The sequence below is a fragment of the Dioscorea cayenensis genome, chromosome 9, assembly GCF_009730915.1.
Source record: "Dioscorea cayenensis subsp. rotundata cultivar TDr96_F1 chromosome 9, TDr96_F1_v2_PseudoChromosome.rev07_lg8_w22 25.fasta, whole genome shotgun sequence".
NCBI classification, from domain to species: Eukaryota; Viridiplantae; Streptophyta; class Magnoliopsida; order Dioscoreales; family Dioscoreaceae; genus Dioscorea; species Dioscorea cayenensis.
In genome coordinates, this window is record NC_052479.1 from 17166294 (window position 1) to 17188861 (window position 22568).

The window sequence follows — 22568 nt, forward strand, 5'->3', positions numbered from 1 at the left end:
TTGGAATTCAACATTTGAAATGCTATCAGTTGCAATGAAATTTAAAGATGGTTTTCCAATGTTCAAAGATCGGGAAATCCTTTATCAATATTGCCCATGCCTTGAAGATTGGGAAAAGGTGGAGAAAATATGTGAGATTTTAGAAGTGTTCAATGCCATCACAAAAATTATTTCTAGTAGTGATTATTCAACTTCCAACTTGTTTCTCAATGAAGTCTATTGTGTGAAAATGTTGCTAGACAAAAGGGCAAATGATGAAGATGAGTTTATTTGAGCAATGATTCGCAAAATGAAGGCTAAATTTGATAAATATTGGGGGAATGCATTTTGCTCATGTCCTTGGCCATCGTCTTGGATCCAAGATGCAAAATGAGGGTTGTTGATTTTACTTTTTCAAGGATGTTTCCGATAGAGAAGCAAGAGAAAATATTGCTAAAGTTCGAGAAGCTCTACATGAGATTTATGAAGAATATGTTCGTGAATATCAACATGGAAATGAGCATAATGGTGAAACTCCAATGCATAATAATGATGATGTTGGTAATAATGGCAAAGGCTCGCCAAGTTGGTAGCGAATTTTTCAAGTTATGTGAAATCTCATGAAAAAGCCCTACGCCACAACGAGTCGATTTAGATGCATACTTAGCTGAAGATTGTTTTATTTTTGAAGGAGATCCTAATCAATTTAATGCTTTAGAATGGTGGAAGGGAAGTACTTTAAAATATTGCATCTTGTCTAGAATGACTCGTGACATATTTGCTATTGTTATCATGACAGAGTGGCTTTCGAGAGGCTACTTTTAGTGCAGTGTGGTAGAGTGATTGACACTTATCATGCTTAATTGGCTCCCGATCATGCTGCATGCATTGCTTTGTGGAGGAGATTGGTGCTCGAGATCTTCATGGAGTGAAAAAAGAGAAAAACAAAAATGAGTTTATAATTGTTCTTGCTTTTAATATAATTTTTTTATTTTCCATGGTTTTTTTCTTGCTTTTAATGTAATTTTTGGCCATTCTTTGTTCACTTTGTATATATTAGAAAGAGAAGAAACCAGATTGAGATTTCACTTGAAATACCTTTGAAGCTCAAGTTTAGAAGAATTACGCTTTGCATGTAAGTAACATTTAAGTTTGTTTATCCTTATTTTTATATCATTAATGATTAAAATGATTTGTTTTATAATTATTCATTTGTATTTTTGTATAGGTTTGATGGAAACATTGGGCCAAACCCTCACATTCAAGAAAATATATTCTTGAGATGGTGGATTGATTGTTTTCTAATTATCTATGGACTTATTTGTTTGTTGTCAATGAATTGTATTAGCACTTGTTTATTTTCTATTTGTTTTACTTGGACTTATTAACTATGGACTTACTTGTTTTATAACTGTTCTATTTGTTGTATTTTGTTTAAGTATGAGTTCTATTTGTTTTTTTTTCACAATATTTTGGAATGTTGTTGTTTTAGTTGATATTGCATTTGGTCAAATATGAATGTATTTGTTTATCTTTGAAAAATTATAGAATGTTATTATTTTAGTTCTTGTATTTGGTCAAGTTTGAATTGTGTTTGTTGTCTTTAAAAAATTTTAGAGTGTGGTCATTTTAGAATGGATGAAAAAAATAGATTTTTTTTTATGAAAATCAAGGGAAAAAAATTTCAAGCTCGAGCATAATGTTTATAATCATTTTCAATATTTTTGAACTTAATCGAGCGAGCTCGAGGAGCTCGAATTGTGTATCGAGTCGAGCTCGAGCTATAAAATGAATACTCGGTCAAGTTTGAGATGAGTATTAAGTACCGAATTTTCAGTCGAGCTCGAGCTCGAGCTCACTATTACTCGGCTCGAACTCGATCGATTACACCCCTACACATTCCTATGAAAAAAATCCCAATTTATAGAATTTGTTCTTTTGAAATTGTATCATGACTTTTGAATTCTTTGTTTCTAAACCTTCAACTTGGATATGATACATGAGAGTTATTTCTTCATAGTATTCCGACTATCTACAAATTCCCTCTATCCATACAAGATCTTAAAACAAGAAAAAAAACAAAGAAAAATGGAGAAATAATTGAATTAAAAAATACATAAAAAGGAAACAAAATTTTTATCATATAATCCTAAACACAAAACTCTAAACCTAATAGCAATTAAAGGATCATTCATGCTTTGAGATTGCAACCAAAGAGGAGTGGTTAGAAATAACATGTGAGGAGGACAATACTTGGGCCTGGGAAAGAGAAAAAAGGAGATAAGAAGGAACCCTAGATCGGATGCAAAATGAGGAGATGTAAAAGAGACTCAAGAGGTTATTGGCATCATTCACAAATTAGTTTCAAATAAAAATTCAAAAAATTATTTTTTTAAAAATATCACTAATTGAATAATTGTCAAAATCTCAGCCATAAAAGTCACAATGAAAAAAAGTATAAGAACTCCAATTTTAAATATTATTGGGTATATATTATAAAGAATACATCCTGTACTGGACAAAAGTAAGAAAGAAAGATATGAGAGATATAGAGAAATGGGTTAGAGAAAGTGTAACATGGATAGTAACAGTAGCCGAGGGTTATATTGAATGAGAATGGGGTGAGAGAGTGTTGGGTTAATTTTACTATTTGGATAAGAATTTTTTCGTGTCTAAGGATAGTTAGATTGAAATCCAATAGTTCACCCCGAAGGATCCGGCCTCTATCCATATATACACACAAAAATATTGCCTCACGTGGGAGCATTCCGTAATTGAGTATCGATCACGTGCAGAACGCCTACATCGATTGCCCGGGAATTGGGAGCTCCGTGGTGCCCAAACCCTTCTCCAAAACCCTAGAAACTTTGGAGATCTCCTCCTGCTTCGATTGAAGGTTCTTCATGGAGGATCAGGACCAGAAATGGCTGCTTGATTGCCTTATGGCGACGCTGGACACCAGCCGCGATGTCCGATCTTTTTGCTGAGGCATCTCTGCAACAAGCTTCTTTGCAGCCTGGTTTGCTCGCGATCTTCTTTGATCCCTATTCTCACTTTTTTCTTGTAGTTGTCCTCTGTTTTCTTGTTTGAAATTTTGAATTTAAGCATGTTTTTATTTTGATTTGATGTCCTGGGCGTGAGACTGATGGAGGGGTTAATTGGCTTCTAAAGGCATTTCTGAAATCTTGATTATTGTAGTACATTGTATAACATCTGCTTGAAAAAGGTCCTTGTGTATTCTAGTTTTTGGTTGTGTTTGGAGTTCAATTGGTTCACTTTTCTGTTATAAATGAAATTGTAAAATGCTGGCTTCAATGCTGATTCATATGTTCTTCTGTTGTGGAAATGGAATTTAAAATTGAAATCATGTATTTTTTTTTTTTGGTGTTCCTCTGTTGAAAAGTTTAAGTTCATAACAAACAATTTGTAGAGAAATGGTAGAGGGGCCACTCCACTCCTATCATGGTAGCCTTAGAAGAAGTAAGAAATCTTGATTTTGCTATTATTGCTGCAAACATATTTGGAATGTTTCCTGGCATCTGTTATGTTTTTTTATTTTTATTTTGTATTTTATTTTACCTTCTGGGTCATAACTTAGTGAATGATTTCTTAATTATACTTTTTATTTATTTATTTTTTTAATAATTTTTGCATTTTTCTTGTTATCTTAATTAAACTTTCCATCTTTCCCATAGGGAAAAGGAGAAATGAAATATAAAATCTCTAAAGTGTTTTGGCAATATCTATCAAGCCAATTGTTTTGTTCTATTTTCTTATGCACGTGTGTTATAATTTGTTTCTTTAGAATTCTACTATGATTTTGTTTGTGACTTTAAACCGAAGTTTTAAGGGAATGGAGTATGCATATTATCTTAAACATAGGCTTTTGAAGTCTTAAATTATCATTTGTCGTGGTGCACCTGTTAATTAATTCTTGGGTCAATTAGGTTTGAGGTCCACTCAACCATGTCTCAAGTTTGATGAAGCAATTTGATCTCTACCCCATTTGTTGAGCTGATTGTTGCGTAATCGCAAGTGTACGGTTTTGCCAAGTAGTATTTAAGATATCGATCCCACAGAGACAATTGTGTTGACTACCAATCGAATGCAATTAGAGGTTAGCTAGGCAAAAATATAATAAGAGCGTGAAAGTGGTAAAATAGGAAATTGAAGTAAAAGAAATCTGCAGTAAATTAAAAACAAAGGAGGATTAACAAGGAGGGCAATCTCAGAAATTTTAATCCTTAGGATGGGTTTCACCACAAGGTGTAGTGGAATGCATGTTTTGAATCTCTATTGAATCTAAGGAATTACTTTGAAGGCAATTGTCAAAAAGAATGCTTGTTATCCTCTTTCAAGGTACAACAAGAAGATTAATCTAAACTAACCCCTATTTTCATGGTGGTTAGCCTAAATCAACCTTTAATCACAAGACAATTTAACAAGGCCTCAAGAAATCCAACCTAGGATCTCTTGTTTGGTTCTAAAAGGGTCCAAAACCCAAGGTTCAACTTTCAACAAACCTGGATCGCTAAAATTAAACAAGCAAATGCTCTCACATCCACAAGTTGCAAGAATTTAGAACCAAATCAAAGTATGAAATCATTACAAGAAAAGAGTAGTTCAGAACATAAACATTTCTCTACAACCTTGGGCTAAACCCAATCCTAGGCTAAGAGTTTTACTCTTTCATGACAAAATTACACACTACAAAATTAAATCGAAGCATTTTCATCTCAAAAATACAAAAGTCAAGAACAAGAGAGAACTTCTTCCTCCCTCCTTTTCTCCCCAAAACTTCCTTTTGAGCCCCCTTCCCCTTTTTGGCTTCTCTCCTCCTTTTTACTTCTTTTCAGCTCTTCTTTTTATGTCTAACCTGGATTCCAATGTCTTCATGTTCCACAACCACCCCCACCATGCTACATAGGTGAGTTGTGTTCTTGTTGGGCCTGGTCTTTTCCTTTTTTCTCAGCTACCAAATAGTACCAATCCTTTTTCTTGTCCTCATTAACTCCAGCATCATCTCCCTAGATACAAAGAATGCTAAAAAGAACAAATTTGGACTAAAGAGAAGAATTACATATACAAGTTAAGAAGAATGCATGATGAGATGACAAAAATTGAGGTCTAATACATGAAAATATACTTCAAAAGTTGACTACAACACTGATATCATTTGAGTCTAACCTCTGTTCAAATGTGGTGTTTGGTTGGGCTTGGAATATGCTGGAATAGGTGTTTTGAAACTTAAATATGATTTGGAGGGAGAACTTTACTAACTTGACCAAGCTTGACGTAATTAATAGTCATTAAAGTAAATACTTGAGACACACACACACACACATATATATATATTTGATGTTCTTAACAACTAATATTGGAATTATTTGCATGCAACTTATTTCCGAACCTAAAAACCAATAATAATTAAAAAAAAATAGTTTAAATGTTCTCATTGGGACCAAACCTTGGATCTGCTATGGAGATTGATTTAGAGCACACCCTTTAACCACTGCATCTGCTTTTCTTTGGTGTTTGACCATTTGCATTTTGATGATTTATAAAAATAAATGTCAATCCAATACATAAACTAATGCTATGCTAAGTGAAGCCTGCTTGAGCCAAATTTAGATTCCACCTACCTTGTTAGGAGATCATCTGGAAAGTAATTTCTTGCTTGATCGGTTAGCTTGAGATTGGCTCATTTAGTAAAGTTCCACCTTGAGTTTAAATGAAGTCAACCTGAAGCAACTCTGGATACTGTTTGTAAATGGACAGCTTTTGTGATGCATATCAAAATGAACAGACTCAACTTACAAAATTAAAAATCCTAATTTTTTAATTGGATTGATGATTGTATCTGGGGTGAGATTCTTCCAGTCCCAGCATAGAACATCAATATAAAAAGTAATACAACAAGCTGATGGGGGGAGATAGAATATGCTGTATATGTCATTTATGAGACTAGGAAACTTAAAATTGCTCTAGTTGGTATACTTGGTTCCAGTCCCAGCATAGAACATCAATATAAAAAGTAATACAACAAGCTGATGGGGGGAGATAGAATATGCTGTATATGTCATTTATGAGACTAGGAAACTTATAATTGCTCTAGTTGGTATACTTGGTTTCAAATTTTCTCTATTTCATATAGCTTATAAGTCACTTAGATAAGGTACATCAGTAAGAACTTATAGGGGTTGACCTAGCTATCAAGCGTTATTATATGCCACAGTATATTTTAAAAATTTAGAAATATGTTGTTCTGAGTAAGTAATTATTATTATTTTTTTAATGCGGATGAAAAGAGGAATTAGTCGGTTAGTCCCTATAAATTTAAATTGAATGTAGTTAAGCTAATCTTGTTATTGGTTTTATCAATTTGCTTCATTCATGTCACATTGAATTTGCCTCCTTACCATCTCCAATCCCTGTGGCCATCTGGTATAAATGGCTAGTGCATTACCATTTACCATTTGCCCCTGTAAAATCATTCAATCAATCGGTGCATCCTCATTAAGAATCTACTAGTTACTAACTGATATACCTGGTGATGGTTTCAGTGCTTGGCAGTCTTCATTGGATTATTGGGGGCTGTTGTCAGTTGTACACATAGAATTTTGATCATTGGAATATTGGATAGGATTTCCTTGATCTTTCATAATCCTCTGGTATGTCTGAAATATCAAACATCATGCTACCTTTTATTGCTTCTTTGTTTAATTAATAAACAAGAACAACTCATGATTTGTCAGTTGTTTGGGGGTTCAACAGATCCATGGATGCCACATCTTGATGGTTTTTTCTGCTACTCCTTGTTGGGAATTTTGTCTCTTATCTCCCTTCTCTTAATCTCAGGAAACAAACGCCATCCCATGGAGCAATTGTGTTTTTGCTGCCACAATGAGAATGCTCTCTTTCTTTTTCTCTGTCATCATTTAGCTCCATTTAAATTATTAATACTAGGCAAATTTCACTTAGCTCATTTCAATTCAAAGTAAAGGTGGGCTAGTTTGCACACAAAATTATGGATTGTCAGAAGTGAATCTTGAAAGCATAAATCACCCAAATGTGATGGAAGAGTAGTTGTTGATTACACCCGAAACTAAAACTCTGTTTATCATACTCTATGTTATATTTTTATGCTCACTATTGATGGAGTGATATGAATTAAATGCAAGGATGACTTTGGCAATAGGACAATATGACTCTAATATTGTTCACATACAACTTAAGTTCCCAACTTCTTTTTTTATTTGGGTTTGCCATACGTATTTTTGGCTGAAGTTTTTGTCTCCAATCTCCATTTGATTGGAGAAAAGAGAAAAGGGAAAAGAGGAAAAGAGTTAAATGACAAATGGAAAATAGAGTAGATAACTATCAGCAGCTGACACGTTTTCTTTTATTTTATTATCCACTTTATTTCTTCACATGAATGGAAGAAAGCAGTTTTCCTTTTCCTCATCTCTTTCAGTCATCTGAAGATAGCCTTGAGCGACTATTGTTTTGTTCTTCATTTGAAAGTTCAAAAGTTTTATTAGAATTCCAATGCCACTTTTATATTGCATTCCTGTTAGAACTCTTATTCTCTTTCATGATCTTTATTTGTTAGTGATGTCATGTTTGACTTGAAGTTAAAGTGTTAAACTATCTTATTTGGTTGGGCTAAAGATAACTTGGTTGCAGTTTTTGGTTTTTTGAATTTATTTTGGAGAGAAAACTTTGGATTTTACCACATTTTTTACTTAATTAATATTAATTAAAATTAATATATTTATGATTTATATGCTTTTACATTAAAACTTAATTGTTAATTATATAATTTTGTAATTAAATCTTGTAAAAGGTATTGGTGGATAACCCTAACTGAAAAAAATGTTGCAGGTACTTATTTTCTACTTTAAATCTATTTTGTAATTTGGCCAACTTTCCCCAAGTTTGAGATGGTTGATTGTTTGTGTTATAATTACATGTTCCTGAATCAAGGTGCCTAATAGTTTAAAAACACCACATCGTGTTTCTGTTATTGGATTCAAACTATATCCCATTTGATCATAATTTCTTCATGCCTCTTTGACTCAAAATGCAGCAAAAAGTAGGCTGTGTTAATAATACTTATGTGAAGTTATTATTTATTATTATTATTGAAAATTTGTTATATGCTCTTTCCCATTAAATTTATGGATGTCTAGCTTTTGATCTTGGAACACATTATAAATACTTGTCGTTGCTTTTGGTTGTTGATATTGCATGTCTTTCTTTTTCGTTATTTAGAAGTGTTATGATGAAGTTTAAGGCTGCACACTCATTTACTGTTGCCTGCTTGCTTCATCACGATTTCTTTCACCTCACACTGATATTTGATGTTTATTCTTGGCATTGTGTTAGGTTTTAGTGCGGCCCTTGCCAAGGTCACTGTCAACAAGGGGATTCCTTTTGGACTTCGCCAGATATCCTTGTCTTTAAAATGGTTATAGTTGTGCATGTTATTTCCATGAAGTTAATTCTGATAATTATTTATCTCAAACCTTTTCATCAAGATGCTAAGAGACTAAAGTTTATTTTTTCCGTTAAAACTTAACACTTGATACCTGGCGGCTGTCCTGTTAAAGCAGTTCATAAAGCAGCACTGGCAAGAAGATGAAGGAACTTTTTTGCATCCTGTTGTTTCAGCTGAAGAGAAGGTCTGTTGTTTGTGTCATTTCTTCTGTATTAAACGCTTTCTTTCTTTTGAAGCTGTGGTCTAGCCGATATGATTGATGAATGGATCCCTCTTAAAGTTGAAGTAAAGAAGGATGGTTTTTCTTGAAGTAATAAAGAAGAAAATTACATGAGGGACCATGATCTTTGTAAATTTTTATTACAGAAGTTTATGAGATGGATTTTTTTGGATGCAGAACCAAAGAAAATCACTCAGAAGATTATGATTTTATGTTTATGTTGCATTGTGGGAACTTTACCTTTTGTTAAGTTTCTTACATTATGCAATTGGCATTAGTTTTATGAACTGGCTGATTTCCTGGATTGTCTCAATTTATTGTTCTCTTTTGATTTATATACATGATAAATTTAATTATCAGCATGTAGGAAGCATATGAAGAACTTGGCCTCATATTCTGAACCATTTTGATTATCAGGGATCTATACGCCAACTATTGCTTCCATCTCTAGATGATCCTCATGGAAAAATCCGTACAGCTGTTGGTATGGCCATAGCTTCCATTGCTCATTATGATTGGCCAGAGGATTGGCCTGAGTTGCTGCCTTTTCTATTGCAGCTAATTAGTGGTCAAAACAATATCGATGGAGGTAAATTATCAACCATGCCTTAGTTACCCTCTCATTAGCTTTATAGCTTATAATTCTTTGCGTTAAGTCTGTATTGCTCGTTATTTGTGAATAACTTAATTATATTCTTATCTTCTATTCATTTTTGTTAACAATTCCTCTCCAATGCAGTCCGTGGATCGCTAAGATGCTTGGCTCTTCTCTCGGGTGATTTGGATGATACCTTAGTGCCAAAATTAGTTCCTGCTCTGTTTCCACACTTGCAAAAAATTTTATCATCTCCAAATGTGAGCTATTTAGGACATTTTCCTCCTTTACTGTTTTATCTAGACCAATCACTCAATTACTTATGTGCTTGTTGGATTAGTTTAATCAATATTCTCAGTTTCTAAGTAACCATTTGTTTAGTTTTGCTGGTTTTATGTCAAATTAGTTTGTCTATCTGTTTTAGTGAGCACTAGGAGGGAGAGGACTGATTGTAATTTTAAAAGTCGTCTCAGCTTTTGGGCAAGCGTTCAAATTAAATGATATGTCCCAATTCATGTGCTTATTTTAATGTTAAATTTTGGGAATGTGAAAGCTTGGTTATGTACTTTAATGCTACTAATGCCAATCTTTTTGTTGTTATTTTCATTTACAGTCATATGAAAAATCTCTGCGTGCAAAAGCTGTTGAAATTATGCACTCTTGTATTTCTGTTTTGGGATCAATGACTGGTGTATACAAGGTAGAGTTTATCCCTTGCTTTTCATATATGAGAAATATTTGTCTTCTTTGAACCATTTTTAAAACATGGAAGTGACCATCGAATATATGTGAATACTAATGCTCCAGACTGAAGTCATAACAGTGATGACACCCATGCTTAATTCATTGCTGGAACAATTTTCTGTAATTTTACAACCTCCAGTACAGCCTGAAGATCCTGATGACTGGGGCATTAGGATGGAGGTAGATACCTCGTAGTTCATTAATATGATGATTGATGGCTCAATGATAGTTTATTTGATGATTAATCCGGCTTGTGATCAGGTACTAAAATGTTTGCTCCAGCTAGTGCAGAATTTTCTCCGAGCCTGTTGAAAAGCCCACTTTTCCAGTAATTATACTCCATTCATCTTGAGTTTAATATCTGTTGTACCTTTTTAAATGGTTCTATGGTTTATACGTAAACTGTCCATGAAGTTGACAACTCAATTTTGGTCCAGTCATTGTTGCACCTTTATGGCAGATGGTTGTTTCCTCTCTCAAAGTATATCAGCTAGCAGCAATCCAAGGTAGCGAGGATCCTCATTCAGGAACATATGATTCTGATGGTGCTGAAAAAAGTCTCGAGTCATTTGTTATTCAGGTAGAATTTTCATATGAAATGCAACTTGTGTTTTGTGTATCGTGCATATGAACTATTCCCGACTTCAGTTCTGTTGCTCACCATTTATAAAACAAAAGACACTGAAATGGAAGAGGAAATAATCTGAAAGTTATTGTTTCAGATGTAATTAATCAGCTATGGTTTGCAGCAGAATCTTCCATGTTTAAGACAGATATTTCAGCCACACATCTTTAGTGCAACCATGAATGATTGCATATTTGAATGTCAATTGTCAACTATTAAAAACTACTTGCAATGCAACTAATAAAATCCTAGAATGTTAGATGCTTTAGATGCAGAAATGTGCATCTGTTGTAGTATATGAGTAAAGATTTAATTTCTTTATGAAAAATAAGTAAACACTGCTCATGTTGCTTATCAATATGTCCTTTGTGTAAAATTGGAAGGAAGTATTTATGATGTATCTCTACATTTTTTTTTTTTGTTGTTTGCCCAAGATCAGAGGTGAAGATATGTTACTTTTGAACAATGTATTCTGTTCTTTGTTTTCTTGGACAAATCTGGAAAGAGAATCTCCATTTGGTTTATGATTGATGTTCTCATAGTCATGAAGAGAATGAAACTTGGTGCACTAGACCTCTAATTATGTTTGTATCGATTCCCAGACATAGTCACTTAAGTCTTCTTTGTTTCAAACTTGTTTTGCTTTTCGAGTGGAATCTAGGGTTTTATTTGCTTAATTATGCAATGACCAGGAAGGTAATGATTTTTTTCTTAAAATACAGATGTTGTGTTTCTTTTGTAAAGCAGTTTTTTCTTTCAATTTTCATTTCTATTTCTATTTCTATTTTCAGAGAGAAGCTTTCATTTCCAGTTTTTGAAATGCTGAAAGTGTTTGGCTCCAAGAAGTGAAGATTATTGTAAGAATCTAAAATCAGAAAGTAAGGTAGAGTGAGGGAGTGAATAGAGAAAATATAGGCATAAGTATTAGATAGAAGAAGGGGTTTGAGTCAGGGTGAATGTGGTGCAGCAATATATTTTTCTATGATGACCTACCACATTATTTCTCCATTTACATTTTTTCCCTCTTTTTCTTCCTTGCTCCTTTTTTGTTCCTCGCAGGCTGCTGATCATTTATCTCCTACTTCATCCACCAACACCACTCTCCCCTCTCGATCTTTTCCTTCCTTCTCTATATGTTGGTCATGTTGGAAGCTGACTTGCCATATAAGACCCATGCTCATGTATCTAGCTTTCCTGATGTTGGACTGTGTTTCCTGTGTGTTTCATTTTTCCTTGCCAGATGGGAATTCCACACAGAGTGCTCTTTTTACTAAACTTTTTCCTATCACCGACCTTTCTGGTGGTGGGTGCATTCTTTCCTGATGTGGCTCAGCCTTTTTTTCTTTAGCCACAAGCTAGCATGATCTAGTTGGAGAAGAAAAGAGATGGAGGGAGGAATGATGTGACATGGCAACCTTTTGTATAGAGGGTCATTGGTGCAATTACTTCTAAATAACAGTTGACCGTGCATTTCAAGACAGTATGCTCATGTATGACTTTTATAAGACAGAATGTGGGAATTTGACTTTTTTTTTTCTTTTCCTCGATTGCAATTTTAGCACTCATGGATGACTTTTATGATTTTATCTGAAGAGGAAATGCAATTCTAATGCTTGCTTCTTTTTGTATTGATTATAATTTAGCAACGCGATAAATGATTGACTTGACTGTGGAACATGCTCTGGGTGTCATATGCAATACTTTTATGATGATGTTTTGATAATATGTGACAATATTGGTGTCGCAGATATCTCTTTTGGGCTGATGCTTTATATGTTGATATTCAGTATTAAATATGATGCATGTTCTTTTCTTTTTCCCGAAGCTGATATCTATTCTTTTGCACTTACGAATCATTACTTTGTCTCAGTTATTTGAGCTCTTGTTGACTATTGTGGGCAACTCCAAGTTTGCAAAGGTGTGTCTCTCTTAATATTCATTACTTACTTTTGTAGGACTTCATCATTTTGTTAATATTGGTTTCTTTAGAGAATGTGATATTGATTTTAGTTGATTGCTTTAGGTTTTTGCTACGAGGATTAATGAACTGGCGTATTATACTATTGCCTTTCTTCAGATCACAGAAGAACAAGTATGAATACTATACCTGCTTTCAAATGTTTATTGTTTAATGCTACCATTATACTGAAAGTTCAAACTGTAACTTAAACCTTCGATTTTATTCTTAAGTTCTTTTCTGTTGAATCCTAATTTAAAATTCATTCTGTTACTTTGAGTGGTTCTCCTTGTCCACTTGTTTGTACTGTAAATTATATAATTTATTTGGTTAGCCACCTAGACTTTGGTGCAAACATTAACTGTCTGCAGGACTTTTGGTTCGACAGTGTTATACTGGCCAATTATAGAAATTGATTTGTGCCAAGACCAAAACTATGTAAATGATGAACTCCCATCTGTCTGTAACTCTGTAAGGGACTATTTATTTGTATTGAGCTGAGGAAGTGGGATAGTAAAGGTGAAGTGTCACTTCTATAAATTGGGAGGAAGTGAAGATGCAGAGTCTCACGTCTGGTGTTTGTTTTAGTGCAATAGAAAATTGGGAAGTGCATCAATTAGACAGCGCAATTCTTATACAAGAAACCAAAAGAAGCTGCTACATGTGGGATAAAACTTATCGCAAAGTTTATATTTGTGAATAATATGATTTGCTCCATTTGTATGGATGGCATTCGATCAGACAATTGGCAAGTATGGCCCTAATTTTGGTACCAATCTTGTCTAACGCACTAGATTTAGCAACGTGAATGTACATATAGGAATCTAAAATTGGATATCTAGGGATATAGCAAGACCATCTCCCATATTTGGAAGGATGTCGTGTTAAGCAGAGATGTTTTTGCAATGTACCAGAGATAAAATTAGGAACAAGAGGATTAACATTTGGTTTGATATTTGGGTGCGTGAAACACCTTGATGGTGGGAGTTAGAAAGAAAATTTAAGGTTCGACAATACTTATGTGAATGTCATTGGTTCATTTGATCCCATGTGAGAATAGTCAGGATCAACCAACTTGACGAAGTAGGTGGGAAGGCTTGTTCCTCAAAGCAACTCAGGTGGAAATCAAGCTGAGGAACTTTTGAAAAAAATGCTTAACAACCTGTGGGAATGTGCGGCTGACTTTCTATGGTGTGCTTTTACTAAGAAGATGTTAGTGTATCTTAGTTGAGTGTGGTGTTACATCTGCATTAACTGTATTTTGGAACAATGGAGTCCCTTTTAGAGATTTTTTGGTTTGGGTAGTTGGTCTGGAACAAGAGATTACTCCAGACAGCCTCAACAAAGATGTACTTTAGTTGGTTGTTTCAGATGGAAGCAGACCTCCTTTCTTAGATCTCTCATGGGGAAATTGACTGGTTGAGCATATAGTTGATTAGAGGTAACTGAACTGATGTGTGGTAGAAATGGTTGAGAAAAAGGAACCAAGAGAATTTGTAGGTGAAAGTAAGCATGAGAAGTAGATTATTGGCAAATATGGTGGCTGCTGCATTTATGGGGGTGGTTAGAAAGATGCTGCATGAGATTTGACTAACAATCTCGATTAATGGAAGATGTTGTCTACAGAAGATTTCAAAGTGACATTTATATTTATGAGCATCCATGCCCAGAGGTTGTCTAATCAAGGCGTACAAATGAGGAGCTCTCATATTGCATGAGTTTTGTGAAAGGAAGAAAAATGTATGGGTAATCGGACTTATCCTAGTTCAGCACAACCTACAAAAGTCAAAAGCAAGTCAGTAAATAAATTAGTAAGTTGTGTATTTCTTCTAGAATCCTGATATTTGGTATAGCTATTTATGATCTGGTAAATCTATATTATTTGCAATGATTGAATCAGAGAGATAGCTGATCAAGTGATTTGTCAAACTTTCAACCGGGGACTTGTTTAAACAATTTTTTTCTCCTATTCATTGTTTATTGTCATGTAACATGATTCGTGATTGTTGATCTTGATATTGGTTGTAATTTATAACAGTCAAATAGTTTCAATTGCATTTTATACCATGCAAATTGTTCAATGTAATATAGGGAAGTTGTCTGAATCTTCTCTTTTAGGAAAAATGCTGAATTTTGGATTTTGTTGATCCTTTGTGTTCTCCAATTGTTACTAAATATGTCTCCAATCTTTTCTATTAAATTGTGCACTTTGTTTCTAAATGTGGTTCAAGCCCCAAAATTTCCTCCTGGTATCTTGCTAGGTTCTCTTAATATGCTTTTGTGTAACCTGGTTTATTGTTTTGACCAAAGTTAACTGTTCTTAGGTTCATACTTGGTCCATTGATGCTAACAGATATGTTGCTGATGAGGATGATGCCACTTATAGCTGCCGTGTATCTGGTATGAGAAACGAGACTTTTCCTGTGGGTGTCGATCTTCTTGGTGGCCTTTTTATTCAAAGGGTTTGTTTCTGGTATTGGCACAATAAAGGATCTAATTGTTTGTTTTACCACTGAAAAAGAGGCTATACTGTATATCACTTAGAGCATTCTATCCTTTCTTGCATACCCCTCAGTCCCACACCTATTAATCAGATTAAAGAAACAATTAGCCCTTGTCAGGGTAAACAGAGTTGTATTTCATATTGGTTCAAATATGGTCCTTAGGATTAGCTTATATTAAGGGACATAACACTTCTGTTAGGTGTAAAGTTCTATGCTGTGCTTATTTAAAAGTAACAAAGAGAGCGACATCGCACACAGCCTTGAAAGAGCCTTCATATTTTGTTCAATACTTAACTGAGTAATGCATTTTGGAATTTAAAGGTTTGTTTGCTTTAGAGCTAGGTAGTGCTTTCTTAGTTACATTTCAAGCAATAGGAAGTCATATTTTTGTCTTGTTTATCATCTGAATATTGCCAAGGCTGTTTAATTTATCTTTGCCATTTTGTATTGCGTACTTTTCCTGAAGTGTGAAGAAACCATGTTTTTTTTTGTTTTTTTAATCTGCTGATGTTCTGCTCATATGGTGCCTGGATGATTTTATTTTTCAGATTTTTTTCTTTGCGGATAGCTAAGTTACCCATATTCACCTTTTGTAACAAGCAACTTGCTCTGTAATTTATAGCCTGCTTCCTTTTTAATAGGAATGCTGAAATACTTATGACAAAATTTACATCTTCATTCTATCTTCAAGCAATCCTTTACCTACATCAGCTAGTCATTGTAAAATAGTATCCAATTAATTAAAATTTGTGAGGTTCAAAACTAGGAAGGCATGCATGTAATAACAGGAATGGCTACAATTTATTTGAATTCCAACATATATAACAGAAGTATTGCTCCTTCGAAAAAGCTATTTGGAATTAGTCAGATGAATTCTCCTCTACATATTTTGATTCAATTATCCTGTTTTGTTACCTTTTTTGGCACTCTCAAATTGAAGTTCCTTCCTTTCTGCAGTATACTTTAATATTTGGTTGGACTTTAATTTATATAAATAAGCAAGTTTAAGAGACTCTTATTTTCAATTGAATGAACTCCTTGTTTAGTAGGAGTTTCTTTGTTTTTGATCTGTTCTTTTTTCCCTGGGCTGTTCATTTGAACTGGTTATGTGGCTCATGCACTATTTCCAGTCTCTCCCTTTAAAAGGGGGTGCATTACAACTCAACCTTTTTCCTTTGAAGGTCATGACCGGAAAGGTTGATTATTATGGTTACAGCAAAAGGATCCCCTGATGTACTCGATATGTAAACTTAGAGGATTCTCAGGATTAGAAAACCTTGGGGATCTTTCTGCATGCCTGATTCTGAGCTTTTTGGTGTGTAAATCTATAGAAACTCTTTTGATAGCACTTTCTGGCTTAAGAAAATGAGCCTCAGTCTTCACTCATTCCTCTCCATCCACAAATGTCAGATTATGGTTCAGTAGAGATTGTGTAAGCATTGCACAAGTTGCACCCAGAAGTCGAATAGCATGCTCAATTTTTTTGCATTACAGTAAGAGAGCCCAGGTGTAGGCTGAGAGCACTCATGAGGTAGCGAGTTTTAAGAATTGCCAGACAGAATGGACATACAAACAGTAAGTGATCACAAACACGAAGGAAAGTGATTGTGGATAGCTATGTTTTAGTATGAAGGAAACTCTGCAACATAGAGCCTTTTATTGTCTCTTGTTTCCAATATCTGATTTTTGTTGTTATTTATCTTTACTATACTCATCTTTTGTGGGTATCTTTTCTTTTTTCTTTTGTAAACTGGAAATTAATATCACAATTTCATGTGTACTAATGTTCTTTTTGGGCTTGTAATTTAATTGAAAGGAGCCACATAGGGCTGCAAACCAGCAAGGTGATACGATCGCCTTGACCGGCCCTTCTAAAATTCTATAGTTAAAGCCCTTCGCCTGTTAATTGTTTTCTAAGCGCTTCCTTCACAAAGTTTTTGGGCCTAGTTTATCATGTAAAACTTGATTGATGTTTCTTGAACTCTGAGCCATTCAGGCTGGTCAGGGCCGCTTCGGTCCACATTGACAGCCTATGACCATGTAAACTCATCTAGCTTTGATCTTACATAACACATCTTTCTTAACTGCATACTTCACTTTTAGTCATTTGACAGATATCCAAAAATAATGAATCGGTGTGTTTTTACTATGAAATATTAACAGTCTTGATTGTGTTTCTAAGCTTTCGAGTCAAATTATGGCACGCTCATATTTTCTCCTCAGTCGCTTAGGGAAACATGCATCAAGTCATGCATTGTACGATTCTCAACTTCCATTCATTTTATTGTTCAGTTCATCAATATCATAGAATTTCAGAAACAACCATAACTTGAAAGCATTAGTCCAACTATTGGAGGTTTGCACTTTTTGTAATCCCTCACCATCTTTGCTATTAATGATGCATCAATTGCGAATTTGCGATTGCATCCATTGTCATATTTATGCCATCTCGGCTTATCTTCTTATCTATTTCCTTAAGTAAACAAGCCACTTGTCATCAGTGAACATGTTTCTGATTGTTAATGTTTATGACATATCTTCTCAAATTCTCAATCACCTAAATCTTATATTTGAATGTTAGTTCTTGTCCAATTTCATGCACTTTGATGCATATTTTTCTAGGTTGCTCATGTTTACTTGAACACCCTATTGTGGTAGCCATCCTTTGAGTATATACATTATTGTCCTATGCATGCTGTATCTTGAGTTTCAATTATTATTAGTGATTGTTGTGAAGAAGAGACTTCTCGAATACTACGGTTGTCCTGTTAGAGAATATTTCATTATTTGAACTGGAAATTTTATGATATAGTTTTTTGATGTTTCTAGTACATGGTAGTGAATTTATATGGATAATCCATGATTGTAGTATGTATGTATATATGCAATAGTCATCCATCTTATTTCTTATTTATCTAGTGTGAAATTTGTTTTACTTATTAAGATGGGAAATTTAAATGTTTAGAACTGAAAACATGCCTTTTTGCAACTTTTAAGGAAAGCAATATTGTATTGTATTCTCATTTGCATGTTATAATTAATTTTTCTGTTTTTCTTGTTCTTTGTCTAATATGTTGTTTGAAGATATTTTATTCAGCAACTAGTAATCAAATACTTTGAGGAAATTTTTAGTGTATTAATTTCATTTGAATGCTTCAACTTTTTACTAACAAAGGAAGTTCCATTACTGCACTTGGTAATTTTCTTTTCAGGGGCTCTTCTGCTGGAAGAGACTGTTAATGCTTATGATGAAGAAGGAGTTTATGCTATTCTTGAAGCGGCTCAAAGGCACCATTTTGAATCTAATCAATCAAGAAGTGCTGGTTCTCTGTCTTGGTGGAAAGTTAGTAATCTGATTGTTGAACTTTGTTGGTGAATTTTTCTGTATACCTTAGTTGGACCTGCATTCCAATTTGCAAGAATTACTCATCTACTATAGGTTTCAATAATTTTTTGTGTATTTTTATGCTTAAGATGTTGCATCGCCATAATCTAGATCCCTTTTTCCATGCTAATTTCAGTTTTTATATCTCATATAACAGTTATACGAGGCACCTCTTTTTGCGTTGATTTCTATTTCAGAGCAACTGCTTGAACTACAGGTTTGTCTTTGTTGTCTTGATAAAGAGTTGCTGTCTACTTGCATGGGCTAACCCTCATTTGATCTCATCTCCTGAAGCTTATTTGTCTAAGGTTCTTTTTGTGTCCACCAAGCTTATTCATCTCTAAGCTTATTCTTTTCATCTTCTATCTATTTACTCCCTGTCAACGGAGATCTAATTAATTGAACTTTTCTAAGTCTTGAAATCCGACGTTTCTACATCATCTTGAACCAACCTAATCCCTCAACTATTTCAAATGAAATAAGGTGCTTCATTTGCATAATATGTAGTACGTAGACAATAAAAAAATGCGTGGTATTGTTACTTTGGGCATATATATATCTCACTTCCAAACTTCTGTCACTAACATTCCTGGCCCTTATTTTATGTTTATTTGTGATTTATTCTAGGTATTAGAATTCCATCTTCAGAATCTTTATTTTAGGTTTTTTATGTGATGATTTATTCTACTTTTAATTAGCCATCCAGCCTAGGGAATCTCCTTGATCAAATTCTTATTGAAGCCATGGGAACAGGTAATCTTTTTTATCTAATGAGCTCTGTGTGGACTGTTCTTTGTTATTATTAGCATCTATGATAAATTATGGTTTACATGCACTGCCCCTATGTCAATTTGCAGGAGTACATGAATACCCATTCCTTCATGCACGAGCATTTGCTGCAGTAGCAAGTTTTTCTTCAGTGGTATATGTCATTATCTCTACCTTTTATTCTTATTTCCATGAGAATATTACTTCATTAATTGTGAGAAATGCGCAGATCAACCAGAGAATATGTGAGCAATTTACTTGTGCTGCCATCCAAGCATTAGCTTCAGATGTGTAAGAAAGAAAACTGAATTCAAATGAGTTATTCTCTGACAAAATCCAAGTGCTTTTAAGGGTTTTCTTTTATCACCATAAATAATTTGCTTTTGTTGCTATTGACAGTCCACCACCAGTAAAAGTAGGTGCATGCAGTGCACTTGCCAAACTGTTGCCAGAATCCAGCAAGGAAATTGTCCAGCCACGTATGATGAGCTTATTACAATCTCTGACAGACCTTCTTAAGAATGTACTCTTCTTTATAAAAAATTCTAGCTATATATTGTTGTAAGTTGCATCCTGTAAAAGTGGATTCCTTCTTTTTGCAGGCATCTGATGAAACGTTGCATCTTGTTCTTGAAACACTTCAAGCAGCTGTTAAAGCAGGTTTGCATCTATCAGGCTATGTTTGGTTGCATAGATAATTAAGTATTGAATTTTCTACTTGTTTAAAAATCTAATAGAAGCAGGAAATTCATTTATTCATAATATGTTTCCATTGCCAAATCCTGACTTGGAATCTATTTTATGTTCTTGTCCAATATGTAACTTGATTTATCTTGATTGAATGTATGACGATTTGACCTATTGTCCACTCCTTGCTTCAATCCTTTTCCCTGATCATATGAAGAAATTCTCCATGCCTGCCCTACAAAATCACTTTTGCATGTATACAATATGGTGCCGCTTCTGTTTTTTAACAGTTTCTCCTTTAACTAAGTAGGAAGACTAAACTGAAATTATGAAATTGTGTTTTTCTTCCTACTTGTTTGTGTTGTTTCCCTTCTCTCTTCCCCTTGCAAAATGTAAAAGTAATATTCCTTCATTTTCATGTCTTCTCTATCATTTTTCTGCAATTAACAACAACTATCACTGGGCTTTGGGCCAAGTTTACCATGCAATTGTATATTGGCTTCAAATAGACTTTACTGATGATGTATTTTATAGCAGTTTATATTATTAATTGGTCGTTTTGACTAAATCCAGGTCATGAACTATCAGCATCCATAGAACCAATTCTCTCTCCAATGATACTCAATGTTTGGGTGCAGCATGTTTCAGATCCCTTCATCAGCATTGATGCTTTGGAAGTGTTGGAGGTAAAGATACTTTGGGTTTTGATATGAATGCTTGGGCAAAACCATTGTATTGTAGCAGAATGAGTCTAACTGTGGAAAAGTTTATCAAAGTTTGATGAATGCATTAAAGAACTAATGAAATGAGGGGGGAGATAATATTTTATTGAAAGAAGTTTATGAATATAGATAAATCAGTTCAGATACATTTCAATTTTATAGTTTTTCCTTGCCTATGAAAGAAATGCTTTCCTTTTTATCTAGATTATCCCAATGCATGATTTTCCTCACTGGTCAACTTCTCCATACAAGTCCCTGTGATGGGGCCTCGGTATTTCTCTGTCACTTGACCCTTTGTTGCTTATTGTGAGACACTGAGACTCTCCAAGGTTGAACCTCTTTGCTTGCATCACGATACCAACTTGATTGCATGCCAACCAAACTCTAGTCCTCCTCACCCATCTTACTACGCCATGCACAGTCTCATACAACTATGCTTGGTAGCCAAGCATCTCTGACCATAGCTGCAGTTGAATGTTTCCATTTGTGGTTGCACAGCAGATTTCTCTTATCTTGACTCTACCATGTTATGTCAATTTCCTGATCTTGTGGTGTCCAGTCTTGCACTTGTGCCAATACTTGATTTCCCCGTGTACTTTTAAATCTCAATCTCACCAAGGAATCACACTTCATAGTCCCCATTTTGCAATTCCCATCATTCTCATTCTGCCAAACTATTCATGTCTAGGCGTAGCTACCCACTTTGGCAGCATCTAATAATGATCTTGTTCTCCTTTTGTGTACTATATATATGTCATAAATTATCTGGTGATATTTGCATGTGTTACTTACCAAAGTTTTCAAAATTCATTTCACATGTGTTCCCTGACTAGTAGAATATGTTTTAAATGGGAGTGTTGTTTATCTGGGTTGGTAAGGCTTCTTGATTGACAAATGTCTTTTATCTTCTCAGGCTATAAAAAATGCTCCAGGATGTATGCACTCTTTCATTTTGCGGGTTGTGCCATCCATTAAGTCAATATTAGAAAAAGTAAGGCCTTCAATAGTCATGTAAATTGGAATCAGTGGTTTCCATCTCATTAACAAATTTATCCATTGCATGCATCAGCCACAGCTGCAATCTGAAGGATTAGTCGCCGGTTCACTGGACCTCTTGACAATGATACTTAAAGTATGATATCTTAATATTAAAATGGAAATATTAGCAATTTTCTTCTGGCAGCATATCCTTGTTCTGTGGATTCCCTGTGTTGAAGCATAGACTATAAACTAACTGGACATGTCTTACAGAATGTCTATTGACTAGTGTGAAAGCTGTATTTGGTATTCTGCTTCCATCCCGCCTGCTCACATTTTCCTTGAATCTCACACGATCATGGTGAGATGCAGGTAAATATTACCATCCCAAAACTCTTACTGTATGATATTTTCTTTTATATGTTTTTGAATTTCCCTTCAAATGTGTGTTATTCTTGTCGTCGACTGATTTAAAACCATATGAATTATAGAATGCAACAGGAATGCTTTTGCGCTCTTTCTTTTCTGCTGGAAAGCAAGACTTACTTGGCTGGGGTGGCGATCCAGGCTTGACGATGAAAAGATTGTTGGATGCTTCCTATAGGTAGATTTTGGTTGCTCCTCAACTTCTCCATATAAAATATCTCATGTTTTAAAGATTGCCTATTATTGTTGAAGTTGTACTTCATGTATCTGTGCATCATTTATTGAACTGTCCTCAGTGCTTGCTGCAATTTTTGTCCTTGCTCACTGTTACATTACATACCCATATAATAGTTTGTATTAACGGCTTTGTCATTGTTATTGTTGTTGTCACTGTTACAATATTTAATGGTTACGTAATCTCTTAGAAAGATATACACATCACCCTATATGCATGACTCAACTGATAATAAATTTCAAG

The 22568-nt window shown here is 34.4% G+C and overlaps 1 pseudogene; it reads left to right on the plus strand.

Annotated features, from left to right (window-relative positions):
• Positions 1–2753: 2753 nt before the first annotated feature.
• On the plus strand, positions 2754–22320 carry LOC120268535 (annotated as a pseudogene).
• Positions 22321–22568: the final 248 nt, after the last annotated feature.